Here is a 22,216-nt window from a genome sequence, read left to right as displayed (position 1 = left end):
TTTGTTCTATTTCTTATGGCATAATTGATACAGAAGAGGTTTTTTTGTTTTCTGAGAACCCATTTCGTCATTTAAAATAGTGGTGTATTGCAGGACTTGCAAACAACGTTGGTATTTTAACACATTTCTGCATGGTATTTTAACACATTTTTAAATAGTGTATTACTACTATCCCAATAGGGGGAAGTGTCTTCTGGAAATCTTTTTTCTAGAGGAGAAGATAATGTGGACATTTTCTGCCATCCCACTAGTTAGTGCTTTTATTTGTCATTTTATGTTGCATGCTGGTTTTTAGGGTTGTGGTTAAATTGTGGGAATATATGGTAACTTTTGTTGTAAGAAGGCCTAAAGTCCTGAGTCAGCACAGTGTTTTTGACATTGGTGTGCATCTGCTGTGCTACAGAAGCAAAACAGTCTCACTGCTGTAGTGTAGTGGTAGAATCTGGGGGATACCTAATGTGATTTACTAAGAGGTACAGATCAGGAAAGTCACTGAAAGTACATTACTGTCAAAGGTCACTGTCTAGGCCACCTTTGGCTCTTTTGACATTTGCAAGCTCCCATTTGAAGACAGATGAAACTAAATACTGAAGATTGATTTTAGTATATTTTAGTATAGATCTATGATTGATGATTGCCAACTCCTCTTACATAAACACCATAAAACTGCTTCTTTGTGGTTTAACAGTGGTTCTTGGAAAAAACAGGTGCAGGTGAGGGGGGCAGAGATTACCTAGAGGGGACCTCAGGCCGAAAAGACTTTGTCTCCCGTTTTCCTCAGGCACAGTTCCACTGGCAAAATCCTGGGTCTCATTTACTGGCCCCTTTAGCCTTTATCAGCCCTAGACATTGGCCACAAGTTGCAACGAGCTAAACCTCTTACATCTCCTGATATTAAACTTAAAAGTACTATTGAGTCTAAATCAACTGTGTCCCCATGATACTGTAAGAAAAGTGACAAAGATCACCAAATGTCTGCCAGTTTAGTCCAGCAGGAAATTTTGTTTTCTGATCCCAAAACAGGCAATCGGTGAGACCTGCAGCATCCTAAAAATACAGGTCTTACACTACAGCTAAGAACAGAAGGGGTGAGACAGCCACCAGGAAACTTTAAATATGTGGCGGAGGAGGGGAGATATCCCCAGGGGGTAGTCCTTTGCCTGCCAGGTATGTACTCTCACATCTGAGTGCTATGCTACTCCTGCAGTCTATTCAAAATGTGTGCTCCCCCACACTGCCGGCTGCAGGGGAGAGGGCATTCTTCCACTGTGTAAAAAGAGGAATTGTTACTAGAGTGCCCTCAGAACTTTTGAATCCTGCAGTCACCTCACCTTTGTTAGTGATCCTCTGACATCATAAGCAAAGTTAGAATCATGCTGGTTCACACTTGGGTGGGAGACTTCTAAGGAACTGTTTAACTACTTGTACCTTGATTGAGCAGACTGAGGTCAACTCTACACCCCTTGCATTGTGTTAGGGGATATGAAGAATGATCCAGAGCCCATTGAGGTTGATAGAAGTCTGTTCACTTCAGAGGACTTTGGATCAGGCCCACAGAGCTGCTGGAGTTGTCATGTTTCAGAAAAGAAAAGAGAGCAAGACAGTTTTTGGTTATGGAAGAATCTATGGCACATTTCATGAAAATAGAGGTGTTTGTTTCAGGATCTGGACTAAATTCCAGTGATAGTGATTAAAATATTCCTCTTTACTCCTATCTTAAACTATGGAGTATACTTTTTCACAGCCACTGCATTCTGTCCCCAGAGGTGGCTGCATTTCAATATGTTGTGGTCCCAATCCATATTTTACCTAATTTAGAGCTGATGTGAGGCTTAATTCATATTTGTAAAGTGCCCTGAGAAAAAGATACTATGTAGGTGCAAAATATTTATTATCCTTTATTTATCTGGTAGTTCTGCTTGTGCTGGGTATAGACATTATTTCAATTTTTTATGGTATATTGTTTTAATAAATTAGGAAATTGCTCTTGGTCCCAGGTATTAATGGTAATGGGCAATTTGCTGTCAGTTTTGTCAAGTCTTAATTTCCTAGATTTTGAGCACATTTTTTTTGCTAGATGTGCAAGTGATTTTTCAATAATTTTGCACCAAAAAAGGGGAGTCTTAGTCTTGTTCCAATTCATTAATACAGAACTAGGAGGAAAAAGATCTTCGTTAAAGTCTCGATTTGCTGTGGACAACTGGAAATTATTAATGCCAACCCAGGAGCTGTTCTCCTAAAACTATTTGACTTCTCCCCTAGTGCAACTCAAGTCTCTTGATTGTTTCCATTTATGAAAATTTCTTTCAGGCTAACATAGGGCAATGTAATACATGCTTTGACAATCTTGAGAGCTGTTGTTATCTCTATTATACAAATTTCTGAAATTGTCCTTGTTGCATAATTGATGATGGTAAAATTTCTGTAATTTGCTCCACTATACTACTAACCTTTCAAGAAATAAATGTACATTTCATAAAAACCCTCAATTAATTTTTAGTGGGGCTGAAGCTGTATAAACACAGAGTAAACCTGACAGTCGCCAAGACAGGAACACCTAAGAATGTGGTAACCATTATCATGCAAATGCTGGAGATGGTAGAATACATAGTGAAAGATGCAATGACCTGAATGTTTTGCCTAAGAAATTATCTTTTGGCCTGTTTGATTCAGTGGGTTTACTCTCTTGTGTTCATTTTCCAGTGTCTGTTTTTATTCTTTAAAACAGTTTGAGTCAAATTCTGCTCTTTCTCACTGGTGCAGTTCTGGAGTAATTCAAATGATGTCAGTGGAGGTATTTTGGATTTACACCAGTTCAAATAGCAGAATTTGGCTGCTTGGTGATGGATTGTATTGTCTCATAGAAGATATTACATATGGACAACTGCCTTTTATTGTTAGTTTTGTGTATATATATATATATATATATAATTTTCTTATTTAAGTACAGTGTGGGTTTATATGTATATAAAAATCATCCTTGTGTATAAAAGTTGGTGAAAAACCAACCATTTAGATATTCTTGATGTTAGATAAGATCCTATTTTTAATCTCCTATTTAGTACATTTTTTCCAATCACTTTATTTTGGTTTCGTTCTATTAACATGCTTAGAGGAATCTAGAGCTTTCTGATCCACCCAACCGCTTGTAAACCTCAATCTGGTGTGTTTTTTTCCAGTTGTTTCACATTTAATTACAACTGCCTTTTGATAATAATGTGCCAGTGTTTGTAATCTATTTTATGAAACAAAGTCCTTTGGTGAATTGGTTATTGAAACAATAAGCATTTGTGACAGGTTGTTTGCTGAATACTTTCTCTGTGCATATGGCTGATCATAGTTCAGTTGTTCGCAGATTATCAGTTATGCCTTGATGTTAAAAGAGGATACTCTTCAGTCTGTGTTTAAAGCTGCTAGGTACTGTCCTAAGGATGGTTATGTTGAATGGGATCTAAGAGAAGTTAGGAGAAGCTCGCAAATAATAAGTGAAAATATACTGATAGAATATTTAAATAGTTTATAGGTTATTTTAACCTTTCTGTTCAATCACAATTTCACAAGAAATAGCATTATAGATCATGAATCCTCATTGTAACATGACTTTGAGTCATCCAATTCTGTGCTAAAGCAGTTTAAAAATAATTTTCTAATTTACAGCTGTGGAGCTACTGTTACATAAGGACTAGTATTTACACCCCAGTGTTCTTAAAACTGAAATGGTCCAAGCAGTGAGGTTGTCCTACATTGATATGTTGGGGCAGAAGGATATTATTTCTCCAGTTAGAAGAGGAGGATGGGAAGAGTGTTTATTTTGGGGCTCTGCGAGGGTGGGGTATTGGTGGTGAGGTTAATCCACAGTTTTGTCCATCTGATGAGAAACACTGGAGTGTAAACAGCAGAGATTATTATGCAACTTTGCTGTGGAAAAACGTATACTAATGTTGGTACCTTCTACCACTGACTGTTGTTGTGCTTTTAAGGTCTTCAGAGCATAAACCAGGACGTTAATTTAGAATAAAGAATGGAAAATGAATTAAAATCCTACTTCTTGTTTTGAGGGTATTTTAGGTGCAAGGGGTATTTGTTGGGGGAAACGTAGTGGGGAGTTGAAAGATTGAGGAAGTTTATATTTGGGAAGAATTCTGTGACAAGAGGTACAATTTGGATTGTCCAATTTTGTTTTATCAATGCAGATACCATTCTCTAATTTTTATTATGATTATTGATCATCTTTCCATATGCAAAAGTCTGAAATTGTGGGAATGTATATATATACAGAGAGAGCTTTTTATAATGCATAGGACAATAACAACAAAGGTGAAACTACCACACCCATTTTATGTATGTATCTATGCTGAGGGATTAATTAGGGGTTTTCAAAACTAAGCTTAATGTAACTGCTGCTCTTTAAAATGGAGAAACAAGCAAGAAAACAAATACTGCCCCTTAAGCAGCTGCTTGTTTTGAGTAGGATACCTAGCTACTTTTGGATTTTGGAGAGGTGGTATGGTATGACTTGCGGTTGGAAACCTTGATGTATGTCATTATTTATATCTGAAAACAATTATAAGCATAAAACATGAAAAAGAAAAACAGGTTTTACACTGGCTCTTACTTTTTGTAGTTTATTTACATGAAATATACATTTTTTTTTAATGGCATGTTGCTATGCTTTTTGTTGACCATATCTGTACACCAGGTCTGACTGCTTGTTTCCATTGGCTTGTCATGTTCACTAATTAGAGAACTGCTGCATGATTCACCTTGTTAATTAGAGGGACTTGCACACAAAGTCCCTTCGGGCAGTGCGAAAGAAGAGCCTAGCACTAGTGCCCTGAGAAAGCTACAGCCTGTGAAGTAATTCTTCTCATCTACCTTCTATTTTTTATTTGAAATGAATAAATCATTGAGATTTTCCTTGTGGAGTGAGAATGCAAGAATTCACATCTTTGTAAGATGTAAATTATATGTGATCAATAGAAAGGCATGACTATCGTATTGTACTTATAAGACTCCCTAATTTGCTACTTGTCAGTGTATGAAATATTTTGTCCCCACACTAGTTTTTTGTGCCCTTCATCTGTAGGAGAAATGCGTGGTAGCAGTTTTGTTATAGTTATTTCTAAAGATTTAGATTATTTACATCGCAGGCATGTTTCACATTCCGAAATAGAATTTGTGTTTTACTAATGGACTTCAAACACCTCCCCTGAAGTTTTTTGGTGGGAAAAAAAGTGGGAGTTTGGCTATTTTCATTCCTAATGCTAATTTTTCCCCACTCTTACATTTGCCAAGTGTAGAGTACTTTCATGCCATGTGTTCCTAAGTCAAAAATAGGTAGAGAATAAATTAAAATTGTTTTTGTCATGTCAATTTCACTTGATCAAAACATGATCCAGATTACAAAAAAGCACAACTATCCCCTATATTCCCCATTCCCCATCTGTTTATAACACTTAAAAATTAGCTCCAGTGACATTCTCTCTAACCGCTTGATTAAAATTACTTATTACAGCTAAATGATTTTTAGTAAATTACGACATTTTTCTCATTTTCTAAAATGATTGGCAATTTAAAGATACAGATTTCCCATAAGAATGGTGTAGTGTTGATATAAAATAAAATCTGGGCATTTCCTTTCTCAAAAACCTGATTAAAAAAGCTTTTACTAGAATCTGTAGTTAAATAATATTTTATACACACATAACCTTTCTACTCATCTCAAGATTTTGGGCTTGTCTTCACTACCCGGGAGATCAACGCTGCTGTAATCGATGCAGTTGATGTTGATTTAGCAGATGTAGTGAAGCCCCACTAAATTGATGGCAGAGCGCTCTCCGGTCGACTCTGGTACTCCAGGTCCCAGAGAATACTAAGGTAAGTCAAGCAGAGAGCTTCTCCTGTTGACGCAGTGCAGTGAAGATACCGGAGTAAGTTGACCTAAGCTACATTGACTCCAGCTACATTATTTACGTAGCTGGAGTAGCGTAACTTAGGTCGACTTACCCTGGTAGTGAAGACAAGCCCTTTCTGGTGTTAACACATGTTCAGTGAAGTTTTGTAAAACCATTTGCAAATATTGCCTTTTAAAAATAGGAAGGTACTTAGTTTTAACTGAAGATTGTGTGGGTGAAATTCTGGCTCCATTGAAGTCACTGGCAGAACTCCCCATTGACTTACTGGAGCCAGGGTTTTACTGTATAAATGAGACTTCAGTTGACTGCCATAAAGTAAATAATAGGAACCTAGTTTTACCGTGGTTCTTGGCAAAGTAGCTCTGTAGTAGTTTTTAATTATTTCAAACATCAGATGTAGTTAAGAGATAGAGTATAAGTAATAATGGTGGAAGGTTATGTACCACAGCAAGAAAGCTATAGTTCAGCAATGAAGAACATGGGGTTAAAATTCCGGAGCAGATATCATTGTACTCAAAACCACAAGGTACCATGTACACGAGGAATTTAATTACCCCAGTTATCTGTTGAGTAACACATTTAACCAAACATGCATAATAAAAGAGGTTCTTAAGAGACATAGAAGATTATTTTAAGATTCAAAAAGTGAAGACTCTGACTAAATGAGAAACAATCCAAAATCTACTGGTACTCGTACTGATTTACCTGGAAATGGAGGGAGCAAGAGAGAATAATAGAGAAGATTGGGACTGGTAACTATAAACTTGAATTCAGCATGCAGATGAACTGTACAAGTGTATTAGAATTCAAGAAAGTAAATTTTGAAGACTAAAGAAATCCAGTGAACAAGGTCAAATGGACAGAAGTATTAAAGTCCACCATTCTAGAAGTCATCTGGGAAAACCCAAAAGATACTATAATTAAGGTGCAACAAATTACTGGTACATTTCCTGTGTTAAAGAAGGAATGGTGTAAGTAGGAGTTAATGTGGCTGTAAATGTGACCACTCAAAGATCTTAAGTTAAAAAGAAATAGTGCTGAAAATAGAAAATCAGGAAGGCAACCAAGCAAAAATATACAAAATTGATTGCAAGGAAAAACCAATGGCAACCGCAAAATAACATGTGTTAATCAAAGGGACTAGGGGAAATGAGAAAAGCATTTATAAATATTTTGGGAATAAAGTAGTACTAGAGAGAAAGTCAGCCTATTAATAAATGAAGAGACATACAATTTAAAATGACTAAAAAAATCTGATAATGAATTCCTTTTTAAAATCTGACTTCAAAAAGATTTTTTAAAAGTAGTTTGGAAAATTATAAATTGAGAATACCCTGACTTTTTTTAAAGCTATTAGTAAAGAGCAGTTAAGGAAAGTCTTGGAAAGTTTGTATAGCTCTGTTGCTCTATGGAACTAAGGAAATTAAATGACTGTTTCACTGATATTAGAGAGAGAAGGTGGGTGAGGTAATATCTTTTATTGGCCAAACTTCTGATGGTGAGAGAGACAAGCTTTTAAGCTTACATCGAGTTCTTCTTCAGGTCACTTCATGTTTCACTGATAATTATTTTCTGAAAAATCATGGTTAATGACCTGAGGTACTTGACTTTAGAAAATCATAGGGAGTACTGGTATACAAAAAAAGACAAGGATGCACTTAGCAATTTCTGTACCATAAATGTAATTTTATATTCTCACTAAAATAATGGAGCAAATGTTAATGGAACCAGAAGTAACAAGCTGCATGGGTCTATAGCAGTGGTGACATCTGGTCGCAACTGCTCTAATTAAGGTTCCAAAACAGTATTCAGGTGCTCATTACTTTGTGAAACATTCACCTTCGGGGCTCAAATGTTCCGAGCTTAGTTTCTGCCCAAAGGTGAATTTTTTTATAGTATTAAGCAATAATTTTCAACAGTTTTTGAGTTAGAGGCTCATGGGAAAGAAAAATATATCTTATCCAGTACAATAAAGTCATGATCTCTTTTGACTAGACCTATAGCCATTATGGCTGACAGACTGATAATTTCATTTAGTCACAGGAATAACATTCGCAGAGGGGCAGCATATAGCTTTGTTGTGGAGATAGTTATTTTTTATTTGACCACATTATGTTTGAAAATTGCATATAGAACATTGTTGTTAGAGGTGGGCATTTTTGGGCTATACTTGTTATGTACACATTAAATGGATTAAAAACTGACTAATTAATAGGTCTCAAAATGTAATTGCAAATAAGGTATCATCAAGTGGGTGTGTTTCGAGTGGGGTCCCACAGAGATTGGTTCTTGGCCCTATGCTATTTAATGTTTTTATCAGTAACCTGGAAGAAAACATAAAAACATCACCAGTGAAGTTTGCAGATGACACAAAAATTGTGGCATGGTAAATAATGAAGAGGACAGGTCACTGATTCAGAGCAATGTGGATCACTTGGTAAACTGGGCGTAAGCAAATAATATGCATTTTTAATACAACTAAATATATAGGCACAAAGACTGTAGGCCCATACTTACAGGATGAGGGACGCTATCCTGGAAAGCACTGACTCTGGAAAAGATTTGGGAGTTAACATGGGCTACCAGTGTGACACTGTGGCTAAGAAAGCTAATGGGATACTAGGATGCATAAAGAGGGGACTCTTGAGTATGAGTAGAGAAGTTATTTATCTCAGTACTTGGCGCTGGTGTGACTGCTGCTGGAATACTGTGTCCAGTTCTGGTGTCCACGGTTGAAGAAGGATGTTGATAAACTGTAATCTGTTTGATTGATAAACTGTAAACCTGAGTGCCCACAAGGTTGGAGCTCTGGGAAAGGGTATGCTTAAGCTACTGGAGTGTCTTGGGGGATCAACACTGGTCCTGTTGCTAACCTGTACAAAGAAAGCGAGTCCTGCAAGGTAATGTGTTGCCAGAGGCTGGTGGATTCGGGAAGCTGATGAACAGCCGGCACAGACAAGACACCTCATGCTAATGGTAGGTGGTAGTAAGGTGCTTCACAATCTTGGGTACCCTTTAAGCATCACATGCCTTATAGTGATAGACTCAAGGAGCTCAACCTAGCTTAATAAAGAGAAGATCGAGGGGTGACTTGATTACAGGCTGTAAGTATATACATGGGGAACAAATATTTAATAAGGAGCTTTTCAACCTAGCAGAGAAAGGGATAACCTGCTTCCATGGCTAGAAGTTAAAGCTAGACAAGTTATGCCTTATTTCCAGTCTCAAAATTTTGAAAGGTAATTAACCATTGGAATAATTTACCAAGGGTCATGGTTGATTCTCCATCACTGGCAGTCTTTAAATCAAGATTGGATTTTAAAAAAAAAAAAGATATGCTGTAGGACAGCATTTCTCAAACTGGGGTCTGCGGAGGGTCCACGAGGGTACCCCAGGGGGTCTGCAAGTCATGTCCGGGGCTGCCAGTCCCACTGATCAACTCCTCCTCCCTCCCTCCCTCCCTCCATGTGCCTCTTACATGCCGTGGAACAACTCCTCCCACTCCCTCCCAGTGGCTCCTGCATGCAGCAGAATAGCTGTTCAGGGGTGTGCAAGAGGACCTGGGAGGAAGGGTGAAGAGTGGGGACAGGGCACACTTGGGGGATGGGGCAGAATGAGGCGGGGAAGAGGAGGGGTGGGGTGGAGCGGATGTGGGGCAGAGGCACAGCCACGGGTGGGCCTGGATGGGCCATGGCCAACCCATTTAACATTCAGGCCCAGCCCCGGCTCTGCTCTGGCCCCTGCGCTTGCCCCACTCGGCCCACCCACCTGGTGCTCCTGCCATGGAGTGGGGCCAGGGCATGGGGGACTTGCCCCGCTCCGCCTGCCTGACTCTCCTGTCATTGAATGGGGGCTTGCACCACTCTGCTCACCCAACCAGTGCTCCAGTCGGGCGGAGCTGGGCAAGTCCCTGTGCCCCGATCCTGCTCCCAGGGCGCAGTGCCGGGTGGGTAGACAGAGCAGGGCAAGCCCCCGTGCTCCCACCCCACTCTCCAGCAGGAGCTGCGGGGGGAGTGGATGCGAGCACGGGAGCGCCCATGTTTCTGGGGCCCCGGGTTGGCCCAGTGGCTAATCTGCCACTGGGAAGAGGGGGAGCGAGTGGCCGGCAGCAGTAGAGCAGATCTTCCAAAACTGCTGCCTGAGGGAGCTGGCCTGGCGTGGAGTGGTGGGACCTGGAAGGGAGCTGGGAGCCATGCGCGCTGCAGAGCAATGTCTCCTCTTGGAACTGGGTGTGCGCCTGGGGAGCCCCTGGCCAGGGGTCCATCCATTGCCCCTGTCAAGGTTCCTTCCCCACTCTGAACTCTAGGGTACAGATGTGGGGACCTGCATGAAAACCTCCTAAGCTTACTTTCACCAGCTTAGGTTAAAACTTCCCCAAGGTACAAACTATTTTACCCTTTGCCCTTGGACTTCCACTGCCACCACCAAACGTTTATCTGGGTTTATTTTATTAGGAAAGCGTTGTTTGGAAACATCTTGCACCCCACTTCCTGGGGAAGGTTTGATAAAAATCCTCACCAATTTGCATAAGTGACCACACACCCAAACGCTTGGATCTTAAGAACAATGAAAAAAGCATTCAGGTCTTACAAGAAGAATTTTAATAGAAGAAACAGTAAAAAAGAAGTAACAATAAAAAGAATCACCTCTGTAAAATCAGGATGGTAAATACCTTACAGGGTAATTAGATTCAAAACATAGAGAATCCCTCTAGGCAAAACCTTAAGTTCCAAAAAGACACACAGACAGGAATATCCATTCTATTCAGCACAGCTTAATTTCTCAGCCATTTAAAGAAATCGTAATCTAATGCATATCTAGCTAGATTACTTACTAAATTCTAAGACTCCATTCCTGCTCTGTCCCCGGCAAAAGCATCACACAGACAGACTCTTTGTCTCTCACTCCCTCCAGCTTTTTAAAGTATCTTGTCTCCTCATTGGTCATTTTGGTCAGGTGCCAGCGAGGTTATCCTAGCTTCTTAACCCTTTACAGGTGAAAGGATTTTTCCTCTGGCCAGGAGGGATTTTAAAGGTGTTTACCCTTCCCTTTATATTTATGACAGCGCCGCACAAGGTCAGCTGCAGGAGGTGGGGGAAGGTGGGCCCCACCCTGTAATTGCCCACTCATCCAACGTCGGGGCCCACCCAAATATCCCATGCTGGCTACGCCACTAGGGTGGGGCCTTGGAGGAAGGGGTGGAGTGGGGGAGGGGCCTGGGGCTGAGCAGGGGCCTTGGGTGTCTGCAAAAATTTTAAAATCAAAATGGGGGTCCTTGGCTTGCTAAAGTTTGAGACTCCTGCCTCTCATTGGACTCTGTTCAGGCAGCTTCTAACTCTTTGCAACTATTTTTACACACATCTCTAAAATCTGGCCTTTCCTGTCTGTTTACACAGCCAAAATTCTTGTCCTAGCCCTCAACATTTTGTGTCTTGACTACTGCAACCTCCTCTTTTCTGGTTTTGACAACTGCAACTTTGCTGTCCTCAAGTCTATTTAAAACTATGATGTTGCTAAAATCATCTTCTTGCCTCTGTCACTCTGGCTACATCCACCCTTTCTCAGTCTTTTCCCTGGCTCCCATCTTTATGTCTGCCTCAGATACAGTCTTTACCTTTTTAATGTTCTTCATAACTTAGACCCAAACAGCTTCAATGACCTAGTAACTTACTGAGACATCGACTCCCACCTTCACTCTGCCAGCCTTTACTTGCTCAACAGTCAGTTTCTCCTGTTAATACTGCTGCTCTTTCTCCCGTGCTGTCCCTAATGAACAAGAAAAGCACTCCAATGACTCCCCAGCCACTACGTTGTCTCCCTTCAGATCCCTCCACAATGTGATTCCACAAGGTATACAAAACCCTGCCTTATGATTATGGCTAAGACAAATGACAAACAGTAACTATTCCTCTTTCTTCTGATTATGGCTAAGGATATGTCTACACTATGAAATTAGGTCGAATTTATAGAAGTCGATTTTTTAGAAAGCGATTTTATACAGTCGATTGTGTGTGTCCCCACTTAAGACCATTAAGTTGGCAGAGTGCGTCCACAGTACCGAGGCTAGCATTGACTTCTGGAGCGTTGCACTGTGCCTAGCTATCCCGCAGTTCCTGCAGTCTCTGCCAACCAATTCTGGGTTGAGATCCCAATGCCTGATGGGGCAAAAAATATTGTCACAGGTGGTGCTGGGTACATGTCATCAGGGCCCCCATCCCTCCCTCCCTCTGTGAAAGCAACGGCAGACAATTGTTTAGTGTCTTTTTTCCTGGGTCACCCGTGCAGACGCCATACCATGGCAAGCACGGAGCCCGCTCAGCTCACCGTCACCGTACGTCTCCTGGGTGCTGGCAGACGTGGGACTGCATTGCTACACAGCAGCAGCTCATTGTCTTGTGGCAGCAGAGGGTGCAGTACAACTGGTATCTGTCCTCGTCGTCTCCTGGGTGCTCTTGGCCGGCCTCTGTGAGGTCAGTCGGGGTGCCTGGGCAGACATGGGTGCTCCTGGCAGACCTTGGTAAGGTCTGTTGGGTGCCCGGACATAAATGGGAGCGACTCAAGTCCTTCTCTTCTTTCAGTTTTGTCTAATGGAGATTCAGTCCTGTCTGGAATATTGGCAGAGGGATAGCTCAGTGGTTTAAGTATAGGCCTGCTAAACCCAGGGTTGCGAGTTCAATTCTTGAGGGGGCCATTCTGCTTCAGGCTGCTCTCCCAGCCAGCAGCACCGCAAGCACCCAGGAGACGATGACAGCTAGCAGTCGAACTGCACCGTCTGCTGCCAGCCTACCCCTTGCTCCCCTCTCCCTCCCTCCATGACAGCAACGGCTGACAATTGTTTCGCGCCTTTTTCTGTGCAGGCGCCATATTGCTGTCAGCACCGTCATCCACCCACCGCTTCCGCTGCCACTCTGCTTTCCTGCTCACGCCATACCACGGCAAGAATGGAGCCCGCTCAGATCATCGCGGCAGTTGTGACCGCTCTAAACACCACGCACATTATCCAGCAGCATATGCAGAACCAGAACCAGAACCTGAACCTGCAAAAGCAGGCGAGTAGGCAACGGCAGCGCGGTGAAGAGAGTGATGAGGACATGGACACAGACTTCTCTCAAAGTACGGGCCCCAGCAGTTTGGCCATCCTGGTGGCAATGGGGCAGGCTTTTGCCTGCCCTGAGGCGCCAGAATACCAAGATGAGAGCAGCCCTTACAGTTCACAAGTGAGTGGTGATAGCCCTCTGGAAGCTTGCAACGCCAGACAGCTACCAGTCAGTCAGGAATCAGTTTGGAGCGGGCGAATCTACTGTGGGCGCTGCTGTGATCCAAGTATCCAGTGTGATCACTGACCTGCTGCTATCAAGGTTAGTGTCTCTGGGAAATGTGGAGGTCATAGTGGATGGCTTTGCTGCAATGGGATTCCCTAACTGTGGTGGGGCGACAGATGGAACACATATCCCTATCTTGGCACTGGACCACCAAGGCAGCCGGTACATAAACCGAAAGGGGTACTTTTCAATGGTGCTGCAAGCACTGTTGGATCCCAAGGGACGTTTCACCAGCATCAACATGGGATGGCCAGGAAAGATACATGACGCTCTCATCTTCAGAAACTCTGGTCTGTGGGAACGGCTGCATCAAGGGACTTACTTTCCAGACCGAAAAATAATGGTTGGGGATGTTGAAATGCCTATAGTTATCCTTGGGGACCCAGCGTACGCCTTAATGCCATGGCTCATGAAGCCATACACAGGCAGCCTGGACAGTAGACAGGAGCTGTTCAACTATAGGCTGAGCAAGTGCAGAATGGTGGTAGAATGTGCATTTGCACGTTTAAAAGTGCACTGGCACAGTTTACTGACTTGGTTAGACCTCAGCGAAACCAATATTCCCATCGTTATTACTGCTTGCTGTGTGCTCCACAATATCTGTGAGAGTAAGGGGGAGATGTTTATGGCGGGATGGGAGGTTGAGGCAAATCGCCTGGTCACTGATTACACCCAGCCAGTCACAAGGGCGGTTAGAAGAGCACAGCGGGGCGCGCTGCGCATCAGAGAAGCTTTGAAAACCAGTTTCATGACTGGCCAGGCTACGGTGTGAAAATTCTGTTTGTTTCTCCTTGATCAAAACCCGCCCCCTTGGTTCACTCTACTTCCTTGTAAGCCAACCGCCCTCCCCTCCCCCTTATGATCACCGCTTGCAGAGGCAATAAAGTCGTTGTTGTTTCAAATTCATGCATTCTTTATTAATTCATCACACAAATGGGGGGATAACTGCCAAGGTAGCCTGGGAGGGATGGGGGAAGAAGGAAGCACCGGGTGGGATGTTAGAGGAGGGGAGGATGGAAGGACAAGGCCACACTGCACTTCAAAACTTGTTGAATGCCAGCTTTCTGTTGCTTGGGCAGTCCTCTGGGTGGAGTGGTTGGGTGTCCAGCTGCCCCCACACCATGTGCTTGGGCCATCTTGCGTGAGGAGGCTATGGAACTTGGGGAGGAGGGCGGTTGGCTACACAGGGGCTGCAGCAGCAGTCTGTGCTCCAGCTGCCTTTCCTGCACCTCAACCATACGCTGGAGCATATTAGTTTGATCTTCAAGTAGCCTCAGCAATGCATCCTGCCTCCTCTCCTCTCGCTCGTCCCTCCTCTCCTCTCGCTCGTCCCTCCTTTTCTCTAGTTCATTTTGTGCTTTCCTGGACTCTGACGCTGTCTCCCTTCACACATTGTGCTGGGCTCTTTCAGCGTGGGAAGACTGCATGAGTTCAGAGAACATTTCATCGCAAGTGCGTTTTTTTCGGCTTCTAATCTTTGATAGTCTCTGGGACGGAGTTGATACGTGGAGCGATGAAACATTTGCAGCTGCGGGAGGGGAAAAAGGGAGATTAGTCTTTAAAAAGAGACATTTTAGAGAACAATGGGTAGACTCTTTCATGGTGAACCAAGCTGCTAACATTACATAGCATGTGTGCTTTCTTTACAAGGTCGCATTTTGCCTCTTATATTGAGGGCCTGCCGGTATGGTGTGAGAGATCACTCATGCAGGGCCGGCGAGCAACAGAATTCGGCTTGCAGGCAGACATGGTAAGCCACAGTCTTTTGGCTTCTTTAACCTTCCTAACATGTGGGAATGGTTTCAAACAGCAGCGCCCTCATTTCACATACCAAGCACCCATTGGGTTGGCCCTTTAAAATGGGTTGGCCATTTAAAAGGAGGGGCTACAGTTTTCGGGTTAATGTTCAGCACAAACCCAACTAACCACCCCACCCACACCCACCCAATTCTCTGGGATGATCGCTTCACCCCTCCCCACACTGCATGGCTAACAGCAGGTATGATTTCTGTTCAGCCACAGGCAAAGAACCCAGCAGGAACAGCCACCTCTGAATGTCCCCTTAATAAAATTCCCCTATTTCAACCAGTTGACCATGAATGATATCACTCTCCTGAGAATAACACAGAGAGATAAAGAACGGATGTTGCTTGAATGCCAGCAAATACCGGGACCATACGCTGCCAGGCTTTGTCATGCAATGATTTCAGGCTACATGCTGCTGGCCTGCCGTGGTAAAGTGTCCTACCATGGAGGACGGAATTAGGCTACCCTCCCCAGAAACCTTTTGCAAAGGCTTTGGGAGTACATCCAAGAGAGCTTCACTGAGATGTCCCTGGAGGATTTCCGCTCCATTCCCATACATATTAACAGACTTTTCCAGTAGCTGTATTGGCCTCAAATGCATCCCAAGTCTTCAGGGCAAATTAATCGTTAAATGCTTGCTTTTAAACCGTGTATTATATTTACAAAGTTACACTCACCAGATGTCCCTTCTCCGCCTTCTAGGTCCGGGAGCCCACCTTCGGTGGGTTGGAAGGGTACTAGATCCAGGGTGAAAAACAGTTTCTGGCTGTCGGGGAAAACGATTTCTCCGCTTGCTTGCTATGCTTCAACCTCCTCCTCCTCATCTTCCTCGTCCCCAAAATCCGCATCCCTGTTGTGTGAGAGTCCATTGACCACGCACAGGGCTGGGGTAGTTGTAGGGGCACCCCCTAGAAAGGCATGCAGCTCATCATAGAAGCAGCATGTTTGGGGCTCTGACCTGGAGCGGCTGTTTGCCTCTGTTGTTTTTTGGTAGGCTTGCCTGAGCTCCTTAAGTTTCACGTGGCACTGCTGCGGGTCCCTGTTATAGCCTCTGTCCTTCATGCCCTTGGAGATTTTTTTCAAATATTTTGGCATTTTGTCTTTTCGAACAGAGTTCTGATAGCACGGATTCGTCTCCCCATACAGCGATCAGATCCAGTACCTCCCGTTCGGTCCATGCTGGAGCTTTTTTGCGATTCTGGGACTGCATGGTCACCTGTGCTGATCAGCTCGCCACGCTGGCCAAACAGGAAATGAAATTCAAAAGTTTGCAGGGCTTTTCCTGTCTACCTGGCCAGTGCATCTGAGTTGAGAGTGCTGTCCAAAGCGGTCACAATGGAGCACTCTGGGATAGCTCCCAGAGGCAAATACCATTGAATTGCGTCCACACTACCCCAAATTGGACCCAGCAAGGTCGATTTCAGCGCTAATCCACTTGTTGGGGAGGATTACAAAAACTGGTTTTAAGAGCCCTTAAAGTTGGAAAAAATGGCTTTGTAGTGTGGACGGGTGCAGGGCTGAACTGATCTAACACTGCTAAATCCAACCTAAACTCATAGTATAGACCAGGGCTAAGACAAATGACAAACAGTAACTATTCTTTACTTGTCCTTTTCCTGATCCCTTCCTCCCCATTTCTACCTCCAGTTAAAAAAAAGAAAAAAGAAGCAGCAGCAAATGTCTGCAATACATGTAACTAATAAACCTGGGACCAATTCTTCACCATATTAATTTGCTTGTGTATTATATCCCCATTCCCTACCCTTCAACTGTTTTGTATCTTTAGATTGTAAACCCTACAGGTCAGGAATTCTCTTTTCTGTGTTTGGAACCCATCCAGCACAATGGGGTTCCAAATTATAATGAAGCCTTTGGGTGCTATCATAATATAAACCTTTACTATTACTGCTACTAGTAGCAGCTGTGTTAGTCTGTATTCGCAAAAAGAAAAGGAGTACTTGTGGCACCTTAGAGACTAACAAATTTATTTGAGCATAAGCTTTCGTGAGCTGTCTTTTTGCTACTAGTAGGAATCAGCATTATGGAGTCCATACCCATCCTGGGTAGTGGTGGGGTTTGATGACAAGATAATACTATATTGGCAATCCTGATGGAGCTCTTTCTTGGGATCTACTTAGACCTCAGTGGCTAGAGTGTGGATGTGCCAAGACCAGGATATGGACCAGTGTATGAAAGAATATACCTATAATGACTGGGAATTTATAATAATCAGAACCAAATGAATGTGTATTCAGCCAAGCGTCTACATTTGTTATTAGATTGTTCTACCTATCAGTGTGTATTGGTGCAGAAACACATAAGCACCATGTTCCAAAATATTAACTTTGCTCATGGAGCTTAGGTGCTAACTCAAAATAATAGCTGTATTTTTAAAGTTGCCTGTGATCTAGAATGTGTGTTCATTTAACTAAATGATATTGCTTTTTAAGAGGAAGTAATTGTGGGTGCCAGTCACTGCATGGAGGCATCTAGCTACCTGACTGCAGTGATTTGGGTGCATAAAATGTGAGATCAAGTGGGTAACCCCTGTAAAAACAATAATTTTGCATTTTTATTTTCAACAAATACTTCCACTATTGCTTGTTAATAAATGTACTGAATAAAAATAAAATTAACAGGCCCATCTTGTTATGTGTGTCATAAAATATTCCTGAGATATATATAACTATAATATCTCAGGAATATTTTATGACACACATTAAAATGAGATACATTGAAATATAAATTCCTGGCTAATTTTGGTGGAAGCGTCTAACTCACATCTGTCTTTTAACAAGCTCTGAAATTCGGGAGGTGAAACTCACTAGTATGTTTGCATAGTTAACCTCAACAGATCCCAGAAGACCTGAAATCTGTTGGTTTCCACCTCCTGGGATATTTGCTTTCCCATTCTCTCAAGAGGGAAAACCATCTGTCTGCAGTAGGAATTCTAGCAGCAGTCATGCTATTTCATTTTCAGAATTATAAAAAGTGTTTGGATTCATATCTGTAGTCTTCACTTGCAGAGGGTCAGACAATCATGTGAATGCCACATCAGGCCAAATTCATATCTAGTACAAATCAGTAGAGTTACACTGGAGAGTAATCTTAGGCCATTGTATTTTCTCAGTATGTAACATACAATTTCATATATGGATGTAGTAACATTAGTTTTTGGTTCCTGGAAAAAAAAGTCTTGCAAACGAACCCATTCTCATCTCACTCATCTCATCTTCTTACTGGTTATGTGACGTGCCAGTAGAAGAAATAGCAAAATATAAGAAAAAATAAAAATGTAAGGCATCCGTTTACATTTAAAATTGAATTATTTATTAGTATTTCTAGAACTATCACCACCATATTATCTGTTGTTGCACAGAAGAGAATTAAAATTCTTGTTCTAAAATTATTTCCAAAACACAACATGAATAACCATGACATATATTCCTGTGTTGTGAAAATAATTAGTAAGCAGTGGTAACACTGACATCTCAAGTAGACGCGCTATCAGCTTGTTTATGCCATGTGCCAAAATTACAGCCTTTCTCACAATTATAATAATGTGATGGGCGGAGTTGTGATTGATATTAAATATGGTGTATTTGTAATCTGCCACTTCTTTGTTGAGAAACTAAAAATAATATAATGAACAGTTGTGTGAGGAAAACAAAACGATGTTTTGTGCTCTCCCTGCTGGCTTTGCAGTAGTTAAGTAATGAGAAATGTCCTCAGTGCTGTTTTCATCCAGCAATGCTAGAAAGATGCTTTTATGTAAAAAAAGACTTCTGTACGTTAAAGTTGTTATTAAATAACAACAACAACAAAGCCAAGTAAATTTCAGCTGCATTCAAAGCACACAAAAAATTAGTCTTGGCCAGACAGAAAAGGGTAAAAGGCTCATGAAAAGATGTTTTATTTTTAAACTTTTAAGGCGCTATTAGTGATTAATACTTCTAAAATGCTGTAAAATGAACTGGATTTATGAATTTATAAATGTTGAAGGACAGCTCTATAGGAACAAGCTTTTCTTCTCGTATAGTATAGATTGGCATGTTTGTTTATGTCCTAAATATAGGGCTGAAAGGATGGAAAGGGGAGGGGTGGGGTAATGAGATGGAGGGGGAGGGATTGATGGAATGGGGGAAGAAATAATGGCAGCATTCACATTCCAAAGGGAATAATCTAGCTTGGGTTTCTAATATAAATTTAGATGTAAAAGTCTGTGAAAACGAAGCTCTGGTCTTTAATATTAAATATCCATATAATGTGGAAAAGTGTAAAAATATATATGATGAGCTGGTTTACTACTATAAAGTATTTCCTGAAATTTCACAAAGATGGCACCAAAGGCCCTGATCCTGAAGAGACCTCTGTGCTTAACTTTATGCATTGTAAAAAGTTCTGTTGACGTCAACGGGAGGACTTGTTTGTAAAGTTAATGCCATTTGCACGATCAAGGTCTATTCTGGTAATCATAATGTAATGATAGTGACTTTGTAGATACTGTTGAGAATGTAATTTCATTGAGCTGCTGTTTTCAGAAAATGCAAACTTTTAAATGATCTCCTTTGACTTTTATTTTCTCATATTACATCTCAAAGATGACTTTTTAAAGATTTTTGAGAGTTCTGAGTTATACAGCACCAGTTTCACATGTCACCACTTTTTAAACTAAGCAGCTTATTTTTAAAATTTTAACTTGTGCATCTCACTGATGGCAAATGTCTTGAACATATTTGAAGTGGATGCATACAAAAGGAATAGTTATATGTGGGATGCAGTATTCTCCTACAGGATACTAAGGTGTGAACTGATGAGCCAGATGGTCACGAACTGTATTGTGTATGTATCTGGAGTTTCACAACTGGAAATGTACTAACTGTTTGTTTGTTTGTATTGTAGTAATGTCTAGAGATCTCAAATAAGATCAAGGCCCCATTATAGAAGGTAGTATAAATAAGGCACATAGTAAGAGACAATCCCTGGCTGCAAATTTTATAGTCTACACAACATAGACAAAGGATGGGAGGGAAAACAGGCACAGAGAGGTGAAGTAACTTGCTAATGGTCACAGAACAGGTCCGTGTAATAGAATCAATGTCCTTTGACTCTCAGTCTGGTATCATATCCACTGGACCACACTTTGTCTTGTATTATAGTCAATTGCACATGCTCTGTGTGTTTATTTGAACAGTCAAAATTGTGGTAATTAAAATAAACACACTAGGCACATTGCTTTATGATATCAAGCAGTCAGCTGTAGTTCTTTTCATTTTAAAAAATACATAAGAACGGCCATACTGGGTCAGACCAAAGGTCCATCTATCCCAGTATCCTGTCTTCCGACAGTGGCCAATGCCAGGTGCCCCAGAGGGAATGAACAGAACAGTTAATCCTCAAGTAATCTATTCCCTGTCGCTCATTCCCAGCTTCTGGCAAACAGAGGCTAGGGCCGTGGTTCTCAAACTTTTGTATTGGTGACCCCTTTCACACAGCAAGCCTCTGAGTGTGAACCCCCTTATAAATTAAAAACACTATTTTTATATTTAGCACTATTATAAATGCTGGTGGTGAACTGGGGTTTGGGGTGGAAGCTGACAGCTCGCAACCCCCTGAGGGGGTCCCAACGTTCAGTTTGAGAACCACTGGGCTAGGGACACAATACAATACAAATGAAAGGACAAAGAAACTAAGGAATAAATGGATGCTGATCCACTTTGCAGGCTCCCAAATCTGTCCAGGTTTGCTCTATGAAACAGCTCCGGGGCACTTGGCAAACTTAGAGGTAAGGAAGGATTTTCCCCACTATGCAAAATCTACAGCAGTGCCATGTTTAGAGTGGTTCAGAATGTGCTTGTACAAAAGACAAGGAATTTTGAATTATGATTCCGAGAACACCTGTTCAGTCATATTATGTGCATATATTAAACATTCACGCTAACACTGTATACAGTAATACAAAATAGTACATTTGCCTAAGAAAGGACTTACGTGCAGTTGGTCTAGGAATTCCAACTTTGAATGATGTATTTGAATAATATCTTTTGTATTATGTCAGTTGCCTTTCATAAGGCATTCCTTACTGTAACCTCCCATAAGATTAAAACTCTTCTCCAGTTCAAAATTTCACATTCTGGGTTAGCCCTCTGCTTCATGCTTTTGTCTGAGATCATGCTAAGCCAGCTGGCCCTAACTTAAATATTCAGCAGACTTCTGATAATTGTGATAACCCTTATAGGCTGGTGAGCATGGCAAATTAGCAAAAAGATGATTGATCTTTTTTATATGCAGTTTTATCTTCAACCTTTCCTGGCTATGTGTTCTACTATAGTAATAATTTCTTCTCTGAGGTATTTGCCAGTATCTAGATTTGCACATCTATTTACAGTTGCCTTGAAGCCTCATAATTACAATACAGCTGAAATGTCCATTTTCTTTCCCTGACTACAAATAGGGATCAATCGAATTTTAAATGACTGCTTACGGGCTAGCTTCCAATCATGACCTTTGTAAATGATTAGAGCTCACCACTGTTCCTATCTACCTTGAAAGGGTAAGCGGGCAGGTCTATCTAACTGGCATTTAATCTGGAAGACAGCCAAAGATATTTGAGCTAAAAACTTAATATGAGTTGGCAAAGGGAAGTACATATAGACCTTTGCACTACAATATAGACGTTATGCTCATGTTTCACTTTGGCATTTAATTAATTCCTTTACCCTATAGATGATTGAGTTGTATGGATGTGTATAATTTTTGTGTTGAAATTATCATGCAAACTTTAAGTTGCAAAATAGATAATAGAACTTAAATTCACAGTAGGAGAAGGCGTCAAAGAATAACCAGATTTAAAACGTTAAGTATACTACATTTTAAGCATTCTCTTTCTTTGCCAAAGAAATATTTTTTCCTATTTTCTGTTCTTCCCCTTTTTGCGACAAATAGTATCTGACTTGTAGATCAAGTATGTTGCTTTCCTTCCTCCAGTCTGTGACTAAATCTGATGTTAACTAAACCCTAATTCCTTATAGTAATTGGAAATTTAACTTTTCATTACCATGTTGCCAGAAAAAACTTTTCCTAATGTTCAGATATAGGAATTTTTGAGTACTTTCTTAAAATGAATATTAAGTGTAGGTGAAATGGTCAAAATAAACTTCAGATTTTGAAATG

At 41.4% G+C, this 22,216-nt stretch overlaps 1 protein-coding gene across 8 annotated transcripts in view; it reads left to right on the top strand.

Moving 5' to 3' along the window:
• Positions 1-22,216, top strand: part of LOC102945492 (transcription initiation factor TFIID subunit 4) — a 196,298-nt gene that overhangs the window by 110,876 nt on the left and 63,206 nt on the right. The window lies entirely within an intron of this gene.

This window comes from Chelonia mydas, chromosome 12 (genome assembly GCF_015237465.2).
Source record: "Chelonia mydas isolate rCheMyd1 chromosome 12, rCheMyd1.pri.v2, whole genome shotgun sequence".
NCBI classification, from domain to species: domain Eukaryota; kingdom Metazoa; phylum Chordata; order Testudines; family Cheloniidae; genus Chelonia; species Chelonia mydas.
The sequence above is the reverse complement of the archived record's forward strand: the minus strand, read 5'-3'. Positions and strand labels throughout refer to the sequence as shown.